Source organism: Acomys russatus, chromosome 1 (assembly GCF_903995435.1).
Source record: "Acomys russatus chromosome 1, mAcoRus1.1, whole genome shotgun sequence".
NCBI lineage: Eukaryota > Metazoa > Chordata > Mammalia > Rodentia > Muridae > Acomys > Acomys russatus.
The window spans coordinates 10,884,585-10,895,658 of record NC_067137.1 but is presented as its reverse complement, the minus strand read 5'-3'; positions in this window follow the sequence as shown (position 1 = coordinate 10,895,658).

Genomic DNA, 11,074 nt, shown 5'->3' with positions numbered 1-11,074 from the left:
CTGTTGCTGGCCACTCTGATATAACGGCACCTATGAGTAACTTAGAGCTGTGTTTTCAGTGACTGTGTCTTAAAGGATTGTAGGAAATCTCATTGTTTGATCTGGAAAGACATAGGGTACCATTTACACTACCCCATCCTTGATATTTTACAGATGAATGAAGTGGTTTGCCTACAGTTTCCCATCTAATTAAGAGCAGAGTCCGATCTGCCAACTCTCATCCCAGGGTTTCTCCTCCCCTTTCACAGCAGGGGAGACTTCTATGTAGTTAAAAGCTCAGGCCTTTTGCTGAGACGGATTCAGCTAGCTTCTAATTTAGCCGTATTTCCCGGACCGCCCCGCCACGTGGCTAGTTCTTTACCTCTCTCTGTTCCACTCCCTTCCATGTCTGTCTTGAATCTCTTCCGCTTCTGCTTTCATCCTCCCAGTTGCTGTGTCTGGAAGTCCCACCCTTGTACTTCCTGCCCCAGCTATTGGCTGTCAGATCTTTATGATAGCCAATCAGCAGTAAGAAAAACGCCAGCCCAGCTCTTAGGTTGCCTTTAGGCAATGAGGACTGTTAAAAAACAGGAAGCTTGTGATGAGCCATAGAAACAGCAGTACCAAGATTCTGCCAGCACTTAGCTCTCTGCCAGTACAGAATTAACAACTGAAAATACAGAGACACACCTCCATAAAAAGAAGAGGTCACCCCTTCACCCTCGCGGGCTCTCCAGTCTGAGCCGGAAGGAGAGATCCTCAGAGGGGCAGATGAACGTGGAAAACCCTGGCATTTGCATATAACCTTCATCCCTAAATGCGACTCTTCCAGATCTCTGTCGTGGCGATTGCTTGCTGTTGTTCAGAGGAGAGAAATTTTAAAGCTGAAAAAAGGAAATAAATGTCAGCAAGCTTCCTGCTGGCTCCCCTGAGAGATGCCTGATCCGGGAGGCAGGTGCTGAGTGGGCTATCTAAGGCTGTGCCAAGTTGTCCCAGGCGGGCAGGCATGAGAAGGAAGCAGCCTTCCGCAGCTTCATGACAAAGTCTGGTGGGCCCCCTATCCATTGCTCCTGGCGTTACGCAGCCGTAGGCCTGGAAGCTGGCACCCCAGAAGCTGATCTGGTTGTCGCGAAGTCCCCTGTTGTCTTCTGCTCTGTCTCAACCTTTCTTCTATCTTAACTCTAGTCAACCACTGCTGAAACTAGTGGCAGGGCGGAAATTTAAATAAGAGCCTTTTTCTTTGAGAGTTAGGCATTCAAGAAGAGGGAGATGTCAGATGTCTATCCCGGACCAAGGAATGTGCCCTCAGCTGGCGACACAGAGCCAGAAAGTAATAGGAAAGTGGCTGAGGGCAGATCATCTGCAATAAGATGAATGATGGAAACCTGAGCCCAGGTCCAACCAGGGAGAACGAGCAGGGCTGTCACAAGACTCCCTGCCAGCTTAGAGCATCCTGTAAGATGACCCAGCAGGAAATGCCTTTGGCAGCTCACATCTCTTCATGCACATGGAAGTTTAGGGTCCAAAGTCTGTGTTGTTCATTCGTTATCATTCCCCACATGAGCAAGCAACCCAGGGCAGCACCTGAGAGTCAGCAGGCACCCAGGAGAAAGCCACCCGGGGAGACTGTTAGGTGAACAAGTGATTCTCATGAAATACCCTCATTTCCAGAGAGGCAAAAGCTTGTATTGTACAAAGGCAGATTAATGGAGATTCCTAAATTGCACCCTGAGTTTTTCAGGCGCACAAGGTCACACTCCGGAATACCCAACCAGCTAGGCTCAGTCACCTGTCCCAGTCCACCAATGAAAGAGACTGGTAATGGTGCAAGATAAGAGGAAGAATTATTCAATGTGGCCACACTGGGAAGAGGGACAGGTAAAGGAATCAAGTGACCCCAAGTCCACCTTCAATCCAGGTGCTGATGTAAGCTGTAGGTTTAAATGCAAGAAGATGTGAAGGGTGGGTCAAGAAGTACATGTGATCAAGCAATCCTAGTCAAATTAGTGATTGCTCGCTGTCCTCAGGCTATAAGGTTGTCTGAGGAAATTCGCATTGCTTGACAGGATAACCCGCTTCCAGAAGACTGATTGCTTCTGTCCCAGAGAGCAGACCTTTCTTCTGGACCACTTTTCTCATCCTGAGCTGTTCTGACCTGCAAGGTTTTGTTCTTCCCAGAATCTAAAGTGGCCTCAAGTTTAGGACAATGATATATTTTTGTGCCTGCAGCTTTGGAGAGAGATACATGAGGTCTGACAGACACTCTTTGAGTGATTAACATGGCAACCGAAATAAAGGACAGTGCAAATGGAAGGCAGAGATGCCAGGCTTAAGTGCTTCGCTTAGGCAACTTATGGACCCACGTAGGAAGGTCAACAGCTCCTAGAAAAACCTAAGTATCTCTCAGAATCCCACTGACAAGAACCCCACAATGTCATTAGTGACAACAGGCAAAGTTCATTAAAGATTCTTAATCATGTTCAAGTGCCTTCACGTGCATTAGTTGAACCTCACAAATACCAACTTCACCTTTTATTATAATTTTTTTAAAACTTTTTATTGATCTTTGTGAATTTCACATCATAAACACAATCCCACTCATCTCCACATCCCTTGGTATTCACCCCTGGCCTAGCAACCTTCCCACCAAAAGAAAATAAAATAGAATATATATATATCGTTATGGAAGTTGCAGTGTGTCACACAGTATACCATTCTGTTCACATATCTTTACTTGCAAATATTCATCACAATGAGCCATTGGTCTGGTTCAAGGCCTCTGGCTTCTGCTATCCTATCAATATTGAATCCTCAGTGGGTCTCCTTTTGGATATCCTGTTGTTGCCTGTCTCACGAAGATCCTGCAGCTTTGAATCTGCAGGGCCAGCCCCTTCACATGCTCCAGCAGTTCATAGATGGGGTAGATGTTGGGATGGGCCATCTCAAAGCCCTGAATCTGGGCCTGGGTGCTAGCTGAGCTGGTCAGCCCATCAGCTCTCATACCCACACCACCAGGGTGAGCTCTCCAGCACTGCCCTAGCCAGCTCACCCAATGCCACAGCCAGCAAGGGGCAGGGCCAGCTCTCCTGCTTTCCTGCCCTCAGGCTGGCTCACTTATTCCCATGCCATATAGGGCCAGCTCTACTGTGCTACCTAGGGGAGGGACAGGGGCTTCTCTCCCAAATGCTACAACCAGTGAGGGGCAGGGCCAGCTCTGTGAAGTCCCTGGATATCAACGTCGGTCCCAGGTGGCAATCCAGATCAGGGACACCTACATGGCTTTTGGTGTGATATACAAGCCATGGACATCGACACAGACCCAGCTGCTGCGTGGCCATGGACCCAGACATGGCCCTCAGTAGTAGACAGGCTGGGACTTCACCATGGCCTCAGCTAGCAGGGTGGCCTACTCACATCAGGCCATTCCTCTCCACCCTCACGTCTCCATTCTGCCATCTTCATAGTGCTCGAAAACTCCTTCTCTCTCCCACTTCTCCACCTCATACTTACACATTATAGTGGCTGCCACTGTGAGTAGGACACACTGGCAGGCAGGCCTCTGGGTATCTTCCTCCCACCATGTGCAGATAAACCTCTTATTATCATTTTGTTGTTGTTCTTTGTTTGTTCTGCTTTGTTTTGTTTTGTTTTTATGGGTTTTTTGAGACAGGGTTTCTCTGTGTAGCCTTGACTGTCCCAGACTCACTTTGTAGACCAAGCTGGCCTGGAACTCACAGCAATCCACCTGCCTCTGCCTCCCGAGTGCTAGGATTAAAGGCGTGCGCCACCACACCCGGCTTTGTTCTGCTTTGTTTAAGGCAGAGTTTCCCAGTGTAGCCCTGGCTGTCCTGAAACTCACTCTGTAGCCCAGGCTGGCCTTGAACTTACAGAGGTCTGCCTGCCTCTGCCTCTGCCTCCCAAGTGCTGGGATTAAAGGCATGCATCACCACCTCTTGGTTTGTCATTGATTTTTAAGTGGAGATGGCCATAGATTCAACAAAGAGAACTGGCTTGCCCTAGTTACTACATTATTTAAACAGGAAACACTTACACTACCCTCAAGTCCACTGTAAGTCCTGTGTTCCCACCATCATCCTAGCTGTGAATATACATCAGAAGTGAGCAGTGTTGTCCCATTTCTGCCAAAGGTAAGTAGAGACCTCAGGACATGTTTCCTTTGTTAATGGCAGCAAGGCGTGCAGTTACACCCAAACACCACATGACTGCCAACCCTTGGAGGGGAGGGTTTGAAATAAGATCAAGGAGACCTGAAGGCAATCTCACCCCTAGCAGACAAGGAAAAGGAAAGCAAAGGAGGAAAGAGTCAAAAGAGAATGGGGGAGGCATGAGGGGGAATCCCTAGCCCATGACCAAGCAGTGACATCAGATGCAAGGAGGTATACCCTGCTCTCCAGGAAAGGCAGTCAGCTAATGACCTGCCGCTCCCACCATGCACCAGCATTCACAGACGGCTTTGTCTGGAAAACCAAAGCACCAGTCATATATTGAAACCCTCCTTGTTGGTAATGATGCCAAGCTTGTGGGTTTGCATAGCTGTATCCTCTCCCAGGACTACAAAGCCTCACATGCATATTATCTAATGCTCTCTAGAACTGTGTAACAAAACACTCCCAGGGTGTTGCGTAGTGGCCGGAGAATGCTTTCAGCTGCTTTAATGCATTGCAGCCTTACCTACACCCGCCCCCCGCCCCCTCCTCCGGCCCACATTAACACATTTCCATTTTGATTATGTTTTGGAAACACCAACCATTTTGAAATCAGAACCTGAAAGAGCATTATGTCCTTCTCCTCTGGCCAAACTCTTGCTTCCTTTCTGCAGCTCTGCCACAAGCATAAGCTTCTCTCCCCTGGTTTCAAAGATAGCAGAGAACTCACTTCTGCCTCCCGCATTCTCTTCAATGTTCTTCCTGATTTCCTTTCTTCCTCTCTTTCATTTTACAGACACTGACTTTCCTGAGGCCATCCATCAAGTTTTCACTGCAACAGAGAGAGCCTGACCTTCACTCTTCCAGCCCCCAGCTGCAACAGAACTGATGCTAGAAAGCCAAGGGTGGTGGTCTCTTAAGTTATATAAACTCAGAATACAGGAGTCCACATACAAAGAGGACATTGAGGGCGTCACAGTTTTAAATAATGGGTCCTCATACTAAAGACATAGCTGTGGAATTTCAGAAAAACCCATGTGTTCAAGGGAAAAGCACGCTGCTCTTAGCTCTACCTCTCTCTAGTTCAGGAGAAGGCTGGAAGGTGAATCCAACATAAGTACCAAGAATCTTGTGACTTTGAATAAGACCTTCTCCAAGCCGTGATTTCATCCTGGATTCGCCGAAACCAAGTACTCATGTGTTCAGGGAATGACAGATGTCACACAGAAGTCCTAGAGGCCCAAAGAAGGCATTCTGTAGGGACTGGGGAGAGCACATGTGGTCTAGTTTATCTTGTTACCCTCAAAACAAGATTTGTAGTCTGTCTCTACTTCACAAGCGGAAATGTCTCAGCTGTCTCTGCAAGCTTAATGGTTACCACCTACAGAAGATTCTAGTTATCTGATGAATGAAAAGGACAGAAGTAATGAGATGGGGCTGAAGTTAAGGAAAATAGTCTCAATACCATTAATAAGTATTGTGAGGGCAAAATTAATGCCATATTTTATATGTAATCATATTCTATAGTTAATGCCATGGTCTGTGAGAAGCTGTCCTCCAGGTGCTTTCATTACTTCCTGTGTTCCAGAAAGGACCACGCACTGCCATAAACTAGACCTGCCAGCACTCTCCAGAAACTCCACAGGAACAATAGATACAATTAACACCCAATGATCCTCTGAGATAAAACAACTTCCCTGGAGATCAGCCTCCTGGACCCAACCTGCCTGAAGGTCTGCATTCCTGAGACTCACAACTTTCCCTTGAGATCCAGCCTCCACCCAGCCTGCCTGAAGGTCCACATTCCTGAGACTCACAACCCCTGCTTAGGTTTTTTTTCCTTACTTCTCTGCAACCCTAACCCCCAATTACGGTTTTCCATATAAACCCATTACCTTGAAGCTCCGGTATCATTCTCCTATCCTGCTGCGTCAGGAAGGATGGTGATCCGAAGCTCTGAGCCAGTAATACAGGACCCTGGGCATATGCATCGAGTCCTGGTCATCTTTTGGGGGGTCTCATGATCTGGTAATCTTGGAATAACACTATGATGATTCTGGACCCAACTGTTTGGTTGGCACCTCTGGTGGCCCTCCCCTCCCCCCACATGGTCCAGTAAATCCCATTCTATCTCCAACCTGTCCCCTCAAAGGAAAACTCCCCACATTCCTGGAATTCCTGAGGACTACCCCAACTTCCTCACCTGGAGCTACCAGCTCTCCAAGCCCAGCAGGTGGTGGACACATCTTCCTATGTCATCTTTCTATAATCCTTAAAAACCCTGTCTGCCTTAGTGGATGTGCGACTTCTTCTGACTTTGCCCCCTGAGGCTGCTGAAACTTGCCTGGGAGCCTCAGTTTCTAATAAAATCTGCCATTTTTATACTTTTAATCTAGCTGAATTGACTTTTTTTCATCAGCGGAGATAACCCATCACCAACATTGACATTTCTGTCTACAAAGGTTGAAGTGCTAATTGCAGATTCTCCTTATTTCATGTGGTTCCACATGTTACATTTTAAGTGTAAATTGTAAGCATTACTCAACTTATTGGTATGCCAAATATAACCAACAGAGATCTCAAAGATCCTAATTGAACTCCAAAGGACCTGATTCTCAGTGATGTTTAAATAACAGATCCTATATATTCTGACCTCCAAGATGTGTTTGTTCCAAAATTACACTCAAAATTACACACAAAAGTCTGAGCGCTGCCACCCAGGAAGAGATGCAACAACACACAATTAAAAAGTTCACACCACACTCTCAATTTCTACTTTTGAGTGGAGGGAAAAATTATGAGGCAAGCAACCCTTATTCTGGCTCCAATATATCCCAACAGTGGAAGTGAAAAAAATAAGAAGGGCAAATGTACCTATGGGACTTTGCTGGATAAGATTGAAGTTTATTTCTCTGGTCATCCATTTTTGTGCTCAGTCTATGTTTGTGGGCTCCCTTTTCTCAGCTGGGTCCTCACTCCTCCTGATCTGGTAACCCCAGATCTTGTAAGGAGCATCCATATAGCCCTCAGGGGAGATTATGGCCCGACCCTTTCCTGATAAAGAACTTCTTCAACAAGCACAAGGAATTCCTGGAAGTACCCCACCCTGCGCTGAGCAGATCCTAGCCTCCAGCAGAAGCCCCTTAATTGTACCTAGAAAGCATCCCCTCACACATAGGATAATTAAGTACTGTTTTCTCCTTCTTGTGATAGGGCCCCGTGTTACCGCATGCAAATGATGTATTATAGCTCTGAATGAAGACTAAGTATCCCGGTACCCTTAGCCCTACCAAATCAGACATACTCACCCTCAAAACCCCTCCGCGCTGCCCAAGATTTATAAATAAAGGCTCGTTGGCTGGCTGGGGGTGCTCAGGGTCACTCTCTTACTCCCCATTCCTTTACCATTTATTCCTGGGCATGGGTAGCCGCTGCTGGATGATGCCCGGTGGTCAGGCAGCCTTGGCAGAACTGCTTTTGCAGCCACTGGGGCCTGCTCTACCACTGCCACTAGCTCAGTGCTGACCCCTAGTGAAACACTGCGGGCCTGCATCTCACCAGACTTGCCGGCAAGCTCATTTCAGACATCTGCCTGCTCCTACCGCGCTTGGCACAGCAGCTCAAACAAGGAGCTGTAACACCTGGCATCATGATGGGCTTGTGGAGCTCCTGAGTCTCCACTGCCTTCTGAGACCCGCAGTCTCCTTCTCTAACACTCACTTTCCACCTCACCCAGAGAGACTGGGAACCTGGCCTAGCACCCAGGGGACAGGCCTTACCCTAAGGCTCTCTAGCTGCCCCTGAAAGAGAAACAGCCCCTTGGACCAGCCTGCAGGATATGGGACCCAGGCCATCCACCGGCCAGATGCAGAACAGTATGTCTCTAAGAGCTATTCTAGAACCTGAACTCAGTAGGTCTTTACAATCCAAATTTGACAAGAGAGAGTAGAAAACTGACACTCTGAGTGCCCAGTATGTGTCCACCTCTGAACAGACACTGTACAGGCATTATGCCTTTGGTATCCATGACAACAGGCCTCCGTAAGTAGAACTCTGCTGTTTTAACAGAAAAGGAAACTAGATAAGAGACAGTTGAGGCATCAAAGCCATAATTCAAACTCCAATCCATAAGACTCTGCCACCTTTCTTCTGCTAAATTGTTAAAGACAATAACAAAATTGTAAAAACATTACCAAGGTGCCAGGGCCTTCATCCTGATATTGACAAAGAAATCCCATTCCTAGCTAGGCATTGGTGGTACACGCCTTTAATCTCAGCACTCGACAGGCAGAGGTAGGGAGATCTCTGTGAGATCGAGGTCAGCCTAGTCTACACAGTGAGTTCCAGGACAGCCAGGGATATACAGAGAACCCCTCTTGAAAAAAAGATCCTTTTTCTGTTTAACTCTATTCTTTCCCCATATATTCCTCGTCAATACAGGGCTCAGCACATCGCTTACTGTGAGTATAGACTCTGATTAGTTGGAGCAGATTGGCAGATGGCCTTTTCCTGATGACAATTACTAATCACGCAGTGCATGTGGGACCTAAAACAATCCGAACAAATTAAGTGTAGTCATTCCTCAAATGCTAAATACTTGAGAAAATCATCTCCCCTTCACTCTCTCCATCTCTTCTCCGCCCCCCCCCCCCCCCCCTCGCTCTTTACTTTCCTTTTCTTTTAGATTTCTTGCATGGAATTAAAAACTCATGACTTCCCAATTCTCACTAGTGGCTGTCTTGTAGTCTGATCCTCAACACTCTAAGATGTAAGGAAGGAAAGGCAAGAGAGAGGGAGGGGTAAATGGAAGGTAAGAAGCATAAAACCATGGAGGCTAGGAAACTTTACTTGTTTTTCAGGTAAGGAGCTGAAAACTGATAGAAAACTTTTGGCAAGCTCATGGTCCTACGACAGCAATAATGAGTCTAAGTGGAAGAATGAAAAGAGTAGATCTATTTCCCTGTGGCATGGGTTAATGTATATAATATTTTTTCCCCTGCTCATAGATGCAGAGTGCCCAAAAATAAGTACAAGTGGGAGCCAAAGATGGCGGACGGAAGAAAAACCTTGAGAGAAGAAGAGGGAGCACAGGGGCTAAGGATCCATGCCACCCTCAGGGACTCCTCATAGCCTGAAGGCTTTGCGGTCTTCCAGAGAATAAAAAAGCTATTCCCAGCCCAAAACTATTCTGGGGTAGGAGGTGGACCAGTTTTCCAACAGACACTGGCCAGAGCAGTGGCACTGTGGAGGACTTTCCTGACACAACTGGTGGACTGAAAGTTAAAGAGCAAGGGAAGAAATAGAATGAGAGAGAGGAGGCCTCATCTGTGAGCCCAGGTGAGGCACCCTGAAGAAACTGGAAAGCCTGCGTTTCAAGGCTGAAGAGCTGCCTTGAGTGGTTAAGTGACCTTCCTACTCTTCCGAGGACTCAAGGTCCGTTCCCTGATATGGATCAGATGGCTCACGACCACCCGAAACTCCAGCTCCAGGGACTTCAACACTCTCTTCTGGCACCTGAGTGCACCCACACATGTGTGGCATACAGTCACCCAGATATATGGGCACCTACACACACACGCACACACACACACACACACACACACACACTTATATTTCAAAATTAAAAATAAAACTCTGAATTTTCTACAATCAGTTTTTGATGACTGTGTGGCTGTAGCTGAATTCCTGCTTCATTTTAGTTACTTTATTTTGGTAATGAAGGTCTCATACAGCTGGAAGCTCCTGAGGGCTTAAATGCCAGACTAAAATACCTGACTACTCCCAAAGCACACCCCCACTCCCAAACAGGCATCCAATAGGATGGTTTGAACATCTCCTCCAAAATTCACACTCAAGGGTAACCCCTCCACCTGACCGTGTAGAACTGCGAAGACTAGGAAGTGACTAGGTCATGAGAGCAGAGCCTTGGTGAAAGGTAATAGGCATGGGCTCATTACCAAGGGCTTGGGTTCTTCCCTGTCTCTGGTGACTATGCATCCCGCTGCCATCTGCCAAGGAGTGGTGTAGAAATTAAGCTGCCTCCGGATGCTAAGCAGAGGCCAGCACACAAGCTCGTGAACTTCCTGCCCTCCAGATCTGTGAATGAAATAATTTTTTCTTTGTAAATTTTCCATTATAAAAAAATAGACTAAGACATCACACAGCTTTTAAACTGGACATGTACTAGACCAACTGTCTTCTCAGTCTACAGCAAAATGTTCAACAGGAACCAAGAAAATCAAAGATGAGGCATTTGCTAAGCTTCCAGTGAGACACTAGAGTCAAATTATTATCCTTTTTGAAAGGAAGGTATCTCCAGAGAAGAGACCTGAGCTAGGAGAACAGGAGGGTGGTGGACAGTGTCAAGGTGGAGGCAAAAGTCTGCAGTACACTGAATACCGTACAGCAGATGTCAACCCTTGCTTATTTTGGGAAACTGCCAAGTACCTAGTAAGCAAAAGAAAGGCTAGTTCAGAGGCCTCTTAAAAATAAATTAGCCAGGGGACAATTAAAGGCCTTAAATGAACAATTAGCCCAATTGGCAAAGAGTTATAAATCCTCCCTTGATCAAAACAGTTAGCTGGAATTATCTGCCTTCAGAGGCAAATTACTCTTTGTGAAATCAGTAGATATGGGCATTAGGGTGATGAAGGGCTACAAGGAAAAAGGTCAATCAGGCACTTATTCAGAAAGAAGAGACCTAAATTCTTTACTCAGAGCCACAGTAATTAAATCAACAATGCAACTAACCAACACAGGTGTCCTTGGCCATTATTTGGATATAACAGGGTACTCTGCCCTATAATCTTGGAGCAGACACGTTGTATACCAAGTCAGGCCAAGTAAAATACTGACCAAGAAGTCTACTGTGGTCACCAGATTCAGTCCCTGGAAAGAGTACTATGATGGAGGTATCTGATGCTGCCAAA